This window comes from Macaca fascicularis, chromosome 7 (assembly GCF_037993035.2).
Source record: "Macaca fascicularis isolate 582-1 chromosome 7, T2T-MFA8v1.1".
Lineage (NCBI taxonomy): Eukaryota > Metazoa > Chordata > Mammalia > Primates > Cercopithecidae > Macaca > Macaca fascicularis.
Window position 1 is genome coordinate 30603754 of NC_088381.1, and position 16149 is coordinate 30619902.

At 34.1% G+C, this 16149-nt stretch overlaps 1 protein-coding gene across 1 annotated transcript in view; it reads left to right on the forward strand.

The window, feature by feature from the left end:
• UNC13C (unc-13 homolog C) overlaps positions 1-16149 on the forward strand; it is a 649809-nt gene that overhangs the window by 161609 nt on the left and 472051 nt on the right. The gene's annotated exons all lie outside the window — the stretch shown is intronic.

The window sequence follows — 16149 nt, forward strand, 5'->3', positions numbered from 1 at the left end:
AAATCTCCTATAAAGCTGCCAGAAGGAGCAGAGCCTTGCAGAGACCTTAATTATAGGATTTCTGGCCAGAATTGTAAGATGGTGAATTTCTGTTGTTATAAGCCATTAAATTTGTGATAATTTGTTACAGCAGCAATAGTAAAGAAATATATTCTCCGTCTATTTTTTAAATATGTCTAAATCATTTTAAAACTTTACCACCAGAGTGCTTTGCATCTTTGGGAACACCCACTGTTCTTTTTAGTTACCTTCTTCTACCCAGGATGTTTGTTTTATAACTAAAGCCTGTTGTGCAAATTTACTGCCATTACTTCCTGAGGATTGGGATTGCTTTTATCATCAATCTAACAGAAGTCATTTACCCAGTGTCTGCTAGGTGCTTTATGCTGTTCGAGGTATTATTTTAATGTATCCTCTTCTCTAAGAGATCGTAATCTCTTTTGTAATCATGAGTTGAAGAATAATTTTGGAGAGCGAAGTTACTTGGAATCAGAAGAAATAATTATAGTGTTTTCAATTAACTGATGTAGAAAGAAATTTCTAGCTGAAGAATTATAGTTCTCAGAATGTAAATCATAAGCCTGCCTGATTATGAATTTATGGGATGAAGAAGACTAGAGAGCTAATATACAGTATGAATAATATGGCTGTAATAGTGTTTGGTATAGTGGGAATTTGCTAAGAGGGTAGATTTTAGATGCTCTTACAGAAAAAAAGGGTAACTGCAAAATGATGCTTGTGTTATTTTGCTTGACTGTAGTAACGATTTTATTATGTGTAAGTATATTAAAACATCCTGTTGTATACCTTAAATATATTCAGTTGAAGAAAAGGAGATCTACCGAGCTAAAGGTAATTATATGCAAATAGTTAGACTTTATGTGTAGTTTAAATTATGTCTAATCTATACACATGTAATTTAAATAATCTAACTTGAATACACTTTAAAATGTGTTTATGCTCCGTCTTTTTAAAAAAATTGTAGTAGCTATTAGCCACAAAATTTTTCTTAAATGTAATAAATTGTATATAACATTTTCCTAATTATATTGTGTATCATTTGCTATACCAATGTAAACCAAATTAAAAACACTGTCTTCATCTCAGACAATGGGGCTTGACCAAGTGTTTGTGTGGATACAATACATAAGTAAAAAAAAAACTCAATAAATAAGTAAATAAAACATCAGTAGGACAGTGCTAAAATTAAAACAACAGAACATGAGGCTTACATCTAGATGAGAATAGGTATTGCAAGTGGCTACAACATCTGCTCTGTCACTTCAGCTGGGCTTCTAGAGCCATCGGCCTCTTGTAGGGTTGCTTTCACTAAACAATTATGGAATGTAAATTTGCAGCTCAGTGTCAAGTGTTCTGGATTGATGTAAACGATTTGGGTTTAATTTTTCTCAGAACCGTCTGGTTGGCACTGAAGGACTAGAAAAAAAGGACAATTCTATGGTTTCTAAACATTAAAAAATCACAGACAGCTCTAGTATTGGAATAATTTCATCATGATATTTTATAATTTGAAATTTTAGCTAATGAAGCAACAGTTGGTTTACCTGTAGGTTTTGATGTGTCTCATTATATTGTAAAATAACTTTTATTAAAATATGCAAAATATAAAAACAAAATCACTTGTAAAATCCTCTACCCAGAGGTAAGTAGAGTGGACAGTTTGTATATGTGTGTTATTTTAAAATCAATACTCATTTTAAAATTTCAAAGACTCTTGAGTGAAGTAAGTTTAAAAAGTCACCTTCCCGTTGCTTCCAGTCTCCCCTTTCCCACTTCCAACAGTGAACCGCTGTTTACAATTTTTGAATACTCTCCCAGAAATACTTTAAAGAAATACCTGTGTGTTTGTGTGTGTATATATATGATTTTAATAAACATGAAATCATGTTGAGTACAATACTTATAGCTCTATTTTCACCTAAAGGTGTTAATAACAATAAATAATTATTATGTGTATATATTTGATAAATTCTGTAAGAATATGGAAAAAATGAACTGTTATAAACATTATGTGTCAGGTACTAATATTTTTTTATCCCATTATTTCATTTAATTCTCACAACTATATTAAGTGGTTCCCATTGCTGCTATTTACAGATGAGGAAATTGAGGGGTAAAGAGGAAGTCTAAGGCCACGCAGCTGAGTTCTGATCCCAGCCCTGTCTTACTTCAGAACTTAGGTATTGTAGTTCTTATGTCAACAAACAAGTTATCATCTTTATATACTATTGTAAAACATTCAAATATAATAATACAGCATAATTTATTTAATCAGCATTTTAACATCAGGTTTCAGGTTACTTCATTTTTATTATTGTATGTAATGTGTTTTCAAAAGTATTGCTCTAAATTATTTCAAGTATAATTACTGATTTAGTAAATTGCCCTCAACAAATATTTTATTTTTAAAAATTTTGTGTTCATGTTATAATTTTCTCTGCTTCCCTCTCTCTTTTTCTGTCTTCCTTTTTTTCTCCCTCCCTTCCTCTCTTTTTCTCCCTTTCTTGCCAATCTGAAAGGTCAAAATACATCTCATTTTTAAAATTTATATTATTTTTAACAGATGAATTCAAAATGTTTGCTTATTTCTTGCCATTTGCATTTGTTATTTTGTGATTGTTCATCTATTGTTCTCATCACATTTATCTTCTGTAGTAAATTATCTTTATTAAGGTTTGTAGGAGTTATTTATGTATTAAGAGTATTTTCGGCTTATGTTTCAAAGTCACTTTTCCAGTTTATCATATTTTAAATGTTATTATAGCATTATTCATCTTGAACAGATTTTTATTTTACTAAATCTATCCATATTCTCTTGATTTCTGCCTTTACATCATGCTTATAAAACTATTCCCAACACAAAAATTATGAGAATATTTGCTTCCAGTCTTCTTATAGCAAACAATTGTATATTTAACCTGTATTGATTTATTTGAATGTATGGTAGGAGACATGAAAAAACATTACTTATTCAATTATTTATTTATTACCCTATAATGTCTTAAAAATATTATTTCTCCAAATATTTAACATTTTCATTATTTATAATATTAAAAATTATATATATTTGTAACCAAATCATGTTTGATTATTTCTGAACTGTTCATTTTCTATACATTTCAGTCCAATATTATAGCTTTTTAAAATAAGTATAAGCAATTAGGCAAGAAAAATGGCACAAAGATTGGAAAGGAAGAAACAAAGCTGTCTTTATTTGCAGACAGAAGGATGATTTGTATAGAAAAATTTAAGGATTCTGCAAAACAATTACTTGAACTAATAGTGATAGTAAAATAGGGTTCAAGGTTAATATATTAAAATCAATTTTATTTTTATCAGCAAACAATTATAAAATGAAAATTTAAGAATTTCATAAAATTGCATCCCAACACATAATATATATAGAAATAAAATTTAAATGTAGTACAAGTTCTGTAACCTAAAAAACAAACATTAGTGAGTGAAGTTAAAGATGACTTAAACAAACAAATTTGCTGTGTTAGTGGATTAGAAGATGCAATATTGATAAAAAGTCAGTTTTCTCTCATCTAATCATTGGATTCAATGCAGTCCTCCTCTTAATCTCAGCATTATTTTTCATAAAAATTGACAATCTGGTTCTAAAATTTACATGGAAATATAAAGAACTTGAATATTCAAAAGAGAAAAATGAACAAAGTTTGAGGACATACACTGCCTGACTCCAAGATAGGTTATAAAGTTACAATAATCAAACAGTGGTAAACTGCTACGAGAGTGAAAGATATGAAAGCAATAGAAATACACCCACATAAATATGGGCATTTGATTTTTGACATAAATAACAAAGCAATCCAATAGGAAAAGAGACTCTTCAACAGATGGTGCTAGAATGAGTGAAATGAGTGAAAGAATGAGTATTCAAATAGAAAGAAAAATAAAATGGAACAAAATCCAAATCTCAACCTCTAACTCACACCATACACATACAAATAAATTCAAAATCTATCATATTTTTAAACGTAAAAGTTAAAACTAACAAATCTTTAGAGGAAAACAAAGGACTGGTATGCAGGGTATATAAAAAACAAAATCCTACAACACAATTAAAAAAGTTAACCCAATAAAATATGGGTCAAAGGCTTCAACTGTCACTTCAAAAAACATATAGGAGTGACCAATAAGCATATAGAAAAATGCACATCACTAGTTTTTAGAAATATGAAAATTAAAGGCACTATGGGATACTACCATACACCCACCAAAATGTTAAAAACTAAAATAACTGACAACACCCAATTATAGCAAAGATATGGAACAACCAAAACTCTCCTACAGATAAAGGGAGAACTTTACTTTGGAAAGTGGGATGGTTGTATGAATAGATATGTGATAGAGCTAGTGTAGTAAAATAATTACGGTAGAATCTAGGTGGTGAGTATAGGGTATGCGTTTAAACATTTGTTCAATTTCGTTGAATGTTTGAGATTTTTAATAATAAAACATTAGAAAAGTGTAGCTTTAAAATATACTTGACTAGAAAGTCAGTTCCCATGGTTTCTTTAAAAAGTTGCTGGCTATTTTCACTTATTTACATTGCTGTTCTCCAAAAATATCATTCTGAGATTTGTTTGGACTTTTGTTTATTCAGATTAGTGTGACAATTTCATCAAATTTCAACAGCTGAAATATAGTTATGCAATGTGTAATTTGATGTTTATGTTCATTGTTAAATTTGTTGCTATTCCATATTTCTGATTCCTTGTATGATTGGGATCTCACCCATTTTTACTGTAATTGGTTCTTTCTAATACAGATGCTCTTTTAAGAGTTTTCAATGTTCAACTTTTATATGCTACAAAGCAAAAGTGAATCATTCTGCTTATTAATATTAAATAGAAAGAGTTTTTGGCCACGGTCATTTTATTCTTGGACAGCTCAGATATGTCTTGCTTCCTGTTCTTGATTATTTTTGAGGTAGTTTATGAATAACCCAACGTGTCTGTTAAATTCAACAGTGGTGTGAGGGCCAAAAAATTAAGAACTTTAGCAGAGTTCTAGGATTATATTGGAAATAAAAGGAGAAAAAATCAGAGAAAACTAAAAATAAAATATAATTATTACATATGCATATAAGATACATTTGTAACAAACTGAACATTAAAGAAGGCATAAATGAATCCTGCAACTCGTAACAAGTGCTGTGTCTAGGCAATTAGCAATATTCACCAAGAATCAATAAAAGTGATTAATAAAATGGAAAAATGCTAAGGGTGTGGCTGAAAACATATTTCAATTTGATCACCTATCAACCTAATGTTAATTCAGATGGACAAGTGTGACAGATTCCTGCTGATAAAATTTTTATCACATGTTGAATAGGCTAAAAATGTCAAAGAAACGTTTTACAGGGAATTCAAAGTTATTGAAGAAGTAGAACCAGGCACAGACCATCAAAGGAAGCAGGCATTTGCTTAAAAGTTTTTCAAATTAGATGAAAATTGTATACATATGTAACAAACCTGCACGTTGTGCACATGTACCCTAGAATATAAAGTATAATTTTTAAAAAGTAATGATAAAACCACAAAAAAAATAAAATAAAACGTAAAATAAAAAATAAAATAAAACGTAAAATAAAAAATAAAATAAAACGTAAAAAGCCCAAAAAAATGTTTGAATTACTATAGCTGTTTAAACAGCTGTAATGGACCATTTCCCAAGCCTGTTTGGTAGAAATGCATCTGATGGCTACAGGTTTACATTTCTTTTAGTCATTTTGAATTTTTGCACTCATGAAATTATGAACACCTTTCCAGAATCCAACCTCTTCCTAAATATTGGATTTTTCTCTATGTAGAGAGGCTGTATTTTTTTCTTTTTAGTATTTTGCCCATTACTAACCATCTACTAAGCTCTCTGTCAATTCCCACAGTAATTCAGTTGCCTACTGGAGTTTCCAGGAGACATTCTTTATAAATAAGGGCACCTTGTGGCACTTCTTAGAATTAAAATTCAATGTATTTAACATGATCTGGAAGACCTGGGCTGCCTCTCCAGTCTCATTTCATGCCTCTCTTTCCTTCCTTCGCTACACTGCCCACCATTCTGACCTGTTTTCTTTCTTTGAATATGAGGACTGCCCTTTCCAGCCCTAGGGCTTTCAACTTTCTGTTCTTGCTGTTTGGAGTGCCTTTGGCACACATCCTCCTCAACAACTCCTGTCCATGCTTTACATCTCTGCTAACGAGACCTTCTTCCAAGAAACTTTCCCTGGCTCTATAGTTTATATTAGTTCCCCCACCGCCTACCTGCTCTGTCTCAGAGCAGCTGGTTCTTCTTCTTCAGGGGACATTTCAGAGTTTATGAATCTTTCTTTTATGTGATACTGCATTTGATATCTATCTCTTCTCCCACAAGGTTGTAAGCTTCATATCAGCAAGGACAATATCCTTTCTCTTTTTTTTCTTTTTTAATGTCCCTATATTCTTAAACCTGTTACGGTACAGGGTATATAGGAGGAAGAGAAACTTCATAAATATTATTTAAACATTGAATGTCATCAAAATGGGTTCCTGTTTCTTGCAGATAAGACCTCACTCTCACGTTTAGATGAAAAGAAGAAAAGCTTATCTCTATTGTGACACTTATGTCTGATAGTGACTTTATAGATTTCTATTTGAGAAGCATTTGTATCTGAGAAATATACAACATGTTAATGAAATAGAGAGTCTAATGATGAAATTTTCAAAACTAAAGCTACAGGGCGGTAAGGGGAAAAAGATTAAAAAAAAACCAGAATCATTTAGCACATAGCAACAGGTGATTATCAACTCCTAGCTCCACATTTGGAAAGACAAGATCTAATACATAAAAATATGAAGGGAGTATAAATATATAAAAGAGATGATCTATATATTTTGGAGAATTTCAAACAACGTCCTTATTGCATGTGGTACTGAGACACTGTCAAGTTTTCTCTTTTTAAAGTTAAAAACATTAGTAAGGGTTTTTTAAATTTCCCTTTTTTTCCTAAAATATCTTGTTTTTCTGAGGAAGAGACATCCATTTCATTTGAACAGGTTAAAGGATTTTATCTGTTATACATACTGTACTTTAAGCTATTTGAATGTTAGATTAGAGATGGTGCGCAGAAGGTACGATAATCTGCTAAAGAGAATGTGGCAATGAAAGTGCCACAGGTGATTCCTTTTTGTAAGTATGTTTTGGCCGCAAATACTCAGAAATCCTCATTCTTTCACAAACACCTAAAAAGTAAACTGGCATAGCTGTATTTTTTTAAAGTCTGAAGAATGTCTGCCTAAAGGTATTAGCCACTGTTTCTGTTAAGAGTCTGCGCAAGACTCAGATGACATCCCTAAAATGGAATTGAGGGGGTTTGTTTACAAAAGGACTATTTACAAAGTCCATGTGTACAAAAATACAAGGATGGGCATATACATTATAGGCAGTAAAACAAGCTCTTTTTAGTGTGCCAGTTAATGTGTTTTGTCAAATGTACACATGCTTATATAACCAGCAGTCCAAAAGAAATTCAGAACATTTTCACGATTGCTAAAAATTCCCTATGTCTCTCTAAAATCAATCCCAAACCCTAGGTTGCAATTACTAATCAATCTATAACTCTCTATAATCAATCCCAAACCCTAGGTTGTAAAACTAATCACTGATCAACTTGCAATTACTATAGATTAGTTTTGTGCGTTCTTGGCAACCAATGCAAAAGTGGACAAATAGGATCAGATCAATTTACAAAGCTTCTGCATAGCAAAGGAAACAATCAGCAAAGTGAAGAGACAATCCATGAAATGGGAGAAAATATTTGCAAACTACCTATCTGACAAGGGATTAATAGCCAGAATATACAAAGGACACAAACAACACTATAGGAAACAATCTAATAATCCGATTAAAAAATGGAAAAAAAATCTGAATAGACATCTCTTAAAAGAAGATAAATGGCAAACAGGTATATGAAAAATTGTTCAATGTCATCAATCATCAGGGAAATGCAAGTCAAAACTACAATGCAATATCATCGGACCCCAGTTAAAAGGGCTTTTAACCAAAAGACAGACTATAACAAATGCTGGTGAGAATGTGGAAAAAGGGAATCCTTGTATACTGTGGGTGGGATTGCAAATTAGTACAATCACTATGGAGAACAGTATGGAGGTTCCTCAGAAATCTAGAAATAGAGCCACCATATGATCCAGCAATCCCACTGCTATGTATTTACCCAAAAGAAAGAAAATCAGTATTTCAAAGAGATATCTGAATTCCCATGTTTGTTGTGGTATTATTCACGATAGCTAAGATTTGGTAGCAACCTAAGTGTCCCATCGACATTTCAATGGGTAAAGAAGATGTGGTACATATACACAGTGGAGTATTACTCAGCCATGAAAAAGAATGAGATCCTGTCATTTGCAATTACCATGGATGGAAGTAGAGGTCGTTATGGTAAATGAAATAAGCCAAGCACAGAAAGACTACGTTTACATGTTCTCACTTATTTGTGGAAACTAAAAATTAAAACAATTGTACTCATGGAGGTAAGAGTAGAATGATGGTTACCAGAGGCTGGGAAGGGTACTGGTGCAGGAGTGGGAATGGTTAATGAATACAAAAATATAGTTAGGTAGAATGAAAAAGATGTAGTATTTGACGGCACAACGAGGTGACTGCAGTCAATAATGTATTGTACATTTTAAAATAATTAAAAGTATGATTGGATTGTCTGTGACACAAAGAAAGCATACATTCTTAAGGTAAAGGATACCCCATTTACTCTTATGTGATTATTGTGCATTGCATGCCTGTGTTAAAATATACCATGTACCCCATAAATATACACACCTACTAGGTACACACAATTTTTTAAATTGCCTGTCCTTGAATTTTATATGAATGAGGTAATACAGTAAGGATTCTTTGGCTCTAGCTGCTTCAGCTCAGCATAATGTGGTTGAATGTATTAGTAATTTGTGCCTTTCTCTTGATGAGTAGTAGTATACCATTGTATAAATTATACCACAGGTTATCAGTCCTCTGCTGAAATATACCTGGAATGTTTCCATATTATTTTTCACTATGTTTCATAAAGCTTCTATAAATATTTTTGTATGATGCTTAATTTATGATGAAGTCAAATATATATATTAATTTATGATGAAGTCAAATACACACACACACACACACACACACACACACACACATTTCTTTACTATATAGGGCATTTTGGGTCTTGTCTAAGAAGTATATCCCTACCCTATGGTTGTGAAGGTTTTATTCTATGGTGAGCTTTAGAATCTTTGTAATTTCAGCTTTTATATTGAGACTTGTGATCCATTATAGTTAATTTTTGTGCACATCGTAAAGGTAGGAAATAAGATTTACTTTTGCTTATATGAACATACAGCTGTTCCAGAATCATTGGTTGAAATACTAGCATCTCCCTCATGAAATTATCTTGGCACTTCTGTTGAGAGTCAGCTGACCTTATATGGGTGAGTCAATTTCTGAACTCTCCTGTTTACTAATCTTTGTGATGATGCTCATATCACCTAATCATAATTTCTATAACTTGATAATAAGCCTTGAAAACCAGAGTGTATTTCTCCAATTTTGTTATCTATTTTTCAAGATTATATTTTAGCCATTCCAAATATCTTGAATTCCCATATGCATTTTTACAAGGTCTACCAAAAAAACTTGCTGGGATTATGATTGACAATGCATTAAACCTGTTGATCAATTGAGGGTTACATTGTCACCTTAAAAATGGTGAGTGTTCTAATCAAAGAATATGTAATATGTCTCCATTTATTTAGGCTTTCTTCAATTTCTCTCTGTGCTTTTTTTTTGTGTGATTTACATTGTACGGTTACTGCACGTTTGTTAAATTTATCTCAAAGTATTTTGTAGTTTTGGATGCTGTTATAATTTATATCTTTAAAATTTCATTTTCAGTTTTTTTGTTTCTCATAATGAGAGATTAAATTTATTTTGTAATATTGATCTTGTATTCTGCAACTTTACCAGATCACTAATTTTCATAACATTGTTGCAGATTGCTTAGGAGTTTCTATGTATATTCCCTTGTTATCCATAAATACAGTTTCATTACTTCCTTTCCAATGTGTATGGGTTTTACTATTTCCTTTCTTGCCTTAATGAACTGACTAGGCTCTCCAGTAAAGTGATAAATAGAAGTGATGAGAATGGACATCTTTGCTTTGTTTTTAATTTTAAGGAGAAGCATTCAGGTTTTTAGCATTCATTAACTGTGTTAGCAGTAGGTGTCTCCGAGTTGCCCTTTATTAAGTTCAGTTCTCTTCCTCGCAGCTATTTTTCTAGTCATAAATGTTGTGTCGAATTTGTCAAATGCCATTTATGTACCTGTTGAGATTATCAGGTGGATTTCCCCTTTGTTTATATAGAGAATTGATTGGTTATCAAATATTGCATCAATATTGCATTCTTATGATAAACTTCAATAGGTCATGATATATTTCCCTTTTTATCTGTTTGAATTTGTTAAATGCAACTTGTTAATATTCTGTGAAGGATTTTTTGTTTTCATGCTCATGAGGGCAATTGGTCTCTAGCTCTCTTTTCTATTAGTATTTTAGTTTGGGTTTTAGTATAAAGGTCCTGCTGTCTTCATTAAATAAATAAAGAGGTATTCTTTCTTCCTCTATTTTTCTGAAAGATTTTCTCCTTAAGTGAGATTATTTCTCCTTAAGTGATTGCAAAACAAAAATAGTTTTCTTTTATACCAATTACGCCTTCTTCAGGAATATGGGTTTTCTTCCAGTAGTGAGCTGGCTTAGTTGCGTGATCAACTTTCATTTATTTGTGGAGGGATTTCTCATAGCAACTCTTGCTTTTAATTTTTAATCATAATTGTGCTGTTTTAATTCATATTCATAAAATCTGGCAAATGGTTTAGTTCAGGTATGATTTAATCACTGTATTCTCAGCTTTAATTCAATGTAGCATCAAGAAATTAAAAACAAGTCGATTAAAACTAGCTTGCCCTTAGAACATACCAAGTTCTTTGAACAGTATAATTAAATATGATTCTATTTTAACCATAAATTCTTAAACAAGCAAAGCAAAATGAAGCCCATATAACTCCAACGGCCCCATCCCCACACACTTCAGAAACAGTTATTTCCTCTAAAGTGACAACATTTCATAACAATAATTTTAAAAGCCCCCATGTTTCCTTTTCCAGCTGTGAACAATTTGGGTCATGTACTGATAAAGCAGGTAAGAACAGAGATACTCCTCTTTATTTCAATTTAATTAAGATGCCAGTTATCCAAAATTCACAATCTTTGAATGTAAACTCAATCAGAAGGAACCTCACTAGAATAAATTTTGCTTTTGTAAATCCTTTTGCCGAGCTCAAGCCTATTGTCCCCACATGCTTCTCCTTGCACTTACCTAAGCATGCCATCCCAGTGGTAGTGAGAAGCAGAATAACCTGCACCTTTATCTTTCTCAGCTCCTAATTCTCCAGCCCTTGACTAAGTTCATGACTCCAACAAGGGCATATTTCCTTTCCACCACTTATGTTTTCCCTGCAGCAGAAACTAACTTACCACGGAAAAGAAATCTCTAAATCTTATCTCTGCATCAGCTTTCCTTTATGTAGGATTCAAAATATTACTTTAATACCCAGATCGATGTTCGATACTTTAAACCCTGGCCAAGGAAAGACTAAAGAGGAAATAAAGTTTCAAAACAAGTACAAGAGAGGCAGAAGCCATGGTGTCCAATTTTTCTCTAGTAGCACCATGTTATTTGCCACCATAACTATAAAACAGTAAACCACGGTGAGTCTTTCCTGATACCAAATGAATCCTCTTTCCAGTATGAAAAGATGTTTCCCAAAACAGTGTCGTGGCCCTAAAATTTTAACTGCTCCACAGGGAGATGTACAGAAACTGGGAGTAAGTTTAGAAACTTTTATAGTGATTTTGTGTCTGGAATTAGGGGGTTCTTGGTCTCACTGACTTCAAGAATGAAGCCGCAGACCCTCGTGGTGAGTGTTACAGTTCTTAAAGATGGTGTGTCCAGGGTTTGTTCCTTCTGATGTTCAGACATGTTTAGAGTTTCTTCCTTCTGGTGGATTTGTGGTCTTGCTGGCTTCAGAAGTGAAGCTGCAGACTTTCGCGGTGAGTGTTACAGCTCATGAAGGCAGTGAGAACCCAAAGAGTGAACAGCAGCAAGATTTATTGCAAACAACCAAAGACCGAAGCTTCCACAGCACCTGAGGCAAACCAAGCGGGTTGCCACTGTGGGCTTGGGCAGCCTGTTTTTATTCACTTATCTGACCCCACCCACATCCTGCTGATTGGTCCATTTTACAGAGAGCTGATTGGTCCGTTTTGACAGAGTGCTGATTGGTGCATTTACAATCCTTTAGCTAGACACAAAAGTTCTCCAAGTGCTCACCACATTAACTAGAAACAGAGCACTGATTGGTGCATTTACAAACCTTGAGGTAGACACAGAGTGCTGATTGGTGTGTTTATAAACCGTGAGCTAGACACAGAGTGCTGATTGGTGTATTTACAATCCTGTAGCTAGAATAAAGGTTCTCCAAGTCCCCACCAGATTAGCTAGATACAGAGTGCTGACTGGTGCATCCACGAACCCCCAGCTAGACACAGAGTGCTGATTAGTGCATATACAATCCTCCTGCTAGACATAAAAGTTCTCCAAGTCCCCACCTGACTCAGGAGCCCAGCTGGCTTTGCCTAGTGGATCCCGCACCAGCGCGGCGGGCAGAGCTGCCCACCAGTCCAGTGCCCTGTGCCTGCACCCCTCAGCCCTTGAGTGGTCGATGGGACCGGGAACCCCAGAGCAGGGGCAGTGCCCGTCGGGGAGGCTCTGGCAGGGAGACTCTCCCAGGGGGTGGGAGGTGGCAGGCTTGGGCATGGCAGGCTGCAGGTCCCCATCCCTGCCTGGCAGAGAGGCGGTTGAGGCCTCGTGGGAATTCGAGCGAGGTACGGGCCAGCCCGCCAGCAGTGCTGGATGACCCAGCGCACCCTGCACAGCTGCTAGCCCAGGTGCTAAGCCCCTCACTGCCATGGACTGGTGGTGCTGGCCCGCCGCTCCCAGTGCGGGGCTGGCTGAGCCTGCGCTCACCCCGAACTTGTACTGGGCCTCCAGCAGGGCAAGCAACCCTGGTTCCCACCCGCGCCTCTCCCTCCACACCTCCCCTCAAGCAGAGGGAGCCGGCTCTGACCTCAACCAGCCCAGAGAGGGGCTCCCACAGTGCAGCTGTGGACTGAAGGGCTCCTCAAGTGCAGCCAGAGTGGATGCCCAGGGTGAGGAGGTGCTAAGAGCAAGCGAGGGCTGCTACCACAGTGTCACTTCTCAATTTGACATTGCTCTGCCATTCAGACTCATCATTAGTGGACTTACCTTATTGAAAGGGTTATGGGTCATGTGGTGTATACTACATATTTATGAGCAGTGGTTCTAAAACTGGTTATGAGGTTTTAAGACCACATACTGGTCTATAGTGAATAGAAATATTTTTGAAAAATTGCTTTTCAGCATAGTGTGAGAAGCACTAGTATAAAACATATTTTTAGTGTCGAAAATAATGCATGTGTCATATATAAGATATCTCTTTCCTCGTCTCTTACACTTAGTGTAGATGTCTACTCTTTTTGTTGCTCTCTTTCTTCGTCTCTTACACTTAGTGTAGATGTCTACTCTTTTTTTTGTTGCTGAAACATGGTTCTGCATTTCAACTTTATGAAATTTGTATTGAAACATCCTGAAAAGAATCTGAAAGCACTGTGGGTTCAACATTCTTTTTGACCACAATCTTCAAGATCGTAGTTTTTTTGTTTTTTTCCTCTGCTAAATTGTATTAAGGCTGCTTCCAATGGTATATAAGAAAGTGTTTCCCACTTTTTAGTAGCATCTCTAAATCACATTGTGGACCAGTGGCTTCTAGAAGGTAGGAGCCAATTACAGTGAAGGTACTGAGATTACTACGTTCCATTAAAGAAACAATGCAACATGGCACAAGTATACATATGTAACAAACCCGCACGTTATGCACATGTACCCTAGAACTTGAAGTATAATAATAATAATAAATAAAATAAAATAAAATAAAAATAAAAATAAAAAATAAAAAAAGTTAAATAAAATACATCTTACAAAGATATAAAAAAAGAAACAATGTAACTTTTAACTTAGGTTGTCTGTTCTATTCTGTCTTTATCCCTCAATCTTTCCACTTTTTGAGGTCTGGCTTACCTTGGCCCTGTAATCTACACTTTTTATAATGTCTTCATTAGCCCCTGTTTAACCCTTACGATAATATTTCTGCATATATTACACAAAAAAAAATGAAGTTGAAACAATTGTTGAATGACTGAAATCCTTTATCAAAAAAGTTCTTAAGTAGCTAGTTATAATTCTAATAATTCATATCCACCTTAAAACCCAGGGAGCATGAAATAAAATTGAGCCTATAGACTCAATACTTTTTATGAAACTCTGACATTGAAGAATAAATTTAATAATATCAAATAGTACCTTAAAAGCACAAATATGACATGGGTTTAATATTTGAAGACTAAGATATTAAAATCTAATATTAAAGTTTTGGTTCACTCTGTAGTTATAATTTCTGCCTTGTTCTATGGAACAAAAAGATGAATTGTTCATAGGAGATGCCTTATAATGCTATAAAAGAAACATAAATGCTACTGATAAAGACTCATCACATTAAGGTGAAAAGAGATTAATATTCTTTATCAAGTGAACACCAGTAGCATTGAGATTGATGTTATCAAACTATCTTCAAACTGGCAGACTGCCTGTGTGATTGGGTTGCCTGACCTCCCAAGTGAATACTTTTCTCTTATTATATAGCCTAGAAATCTGAAAACCTAAAGTGTTTCAAAGGCACTCTGAATAAAGATCTTAAAAAAAAAAACAAGCAGTATCGAACAGCAGGGACATATAATTTTAGGACTATACTATGTGCACGTGTAGCAAGTAACACACTTAAAGAGAATTGATCTGTACAATTTTATCAAATACTACCATAACTAAACAATAGTGATGGTAATAATTATCAGAGGTACTGTATGTATAGACTGGGAAAATGACTGCGTTGATTCTTTGGGTTCTCCGAAGAGGTTCTTTACAATTTAAGACTATTTTTTAAGCACATGTACATACACAATAGCTAAGGCAATTTGCATACTCTGGAAAATACTACATGTAGCTCACTCTACGAATACAAATATGCATGTAATCTTCAAGTAAAATACAGGTAGGCATTATAGCTCTAACATGAGTCAGTAGTCTCTCCTCACTAAGAAGTTAAAAGAGGCCATAAATCAATGGAAAGGAATACCAGAATAAAACAAGCAAAGTTTTATTTTTCACTTTGCTTCTTTGCTTCAGTGTGCATTCTCTTCTGTGAATCTGTTTCCTGGTAAATTATACATATTATGTAGGCATGATATGTATAATTTCAGGTATTGTGAATTGTTAAATTTACAATCAGTGTACTCAGCCTCCAGTTGTTATAATATATAGCTATTACTATCTATCCATAGTTGTTAGTCTGTATCCATCATCTTCCTAAGTTAGTAAAATAGAACAGCTGTGTTATTTCAGTCACAAGAATGTGATTTTCTATAATAACAGATAAAATCCTGTGATATGTTGTATGTAGGTAGTATTATTAAACTTTTTTCTCATTTTCTCTCTCTCTCTTTGTTGCTGTTTCCTTTACTAGTTTGCTGCCTATGATCACATAGGAATTTATTACTCAGAATTTTTAAAATGTACATTTTTATTGACTTTTTATAAAAATAAAAACATTATACCCTACTTTCCTCCATCTTTCCCTTTAACTTCTATCATATTTTTCTTTTAAGCAGAAAAATTGTTGTCTGTTTTTCAGCTACAGTAAATCAAGTGTTTGATCATCAAGCATGGTTTTCAGTTTATACAATCCTGTATTTAGAGTCTCATTGGCTATAAGCTGATGATGTAAAACCATTTGAAACAAATCTGTTTGTTTGAAGTGGATGTAAGGAACCCCTGTAAAAAGAGGGGTTCCTCCCTCCC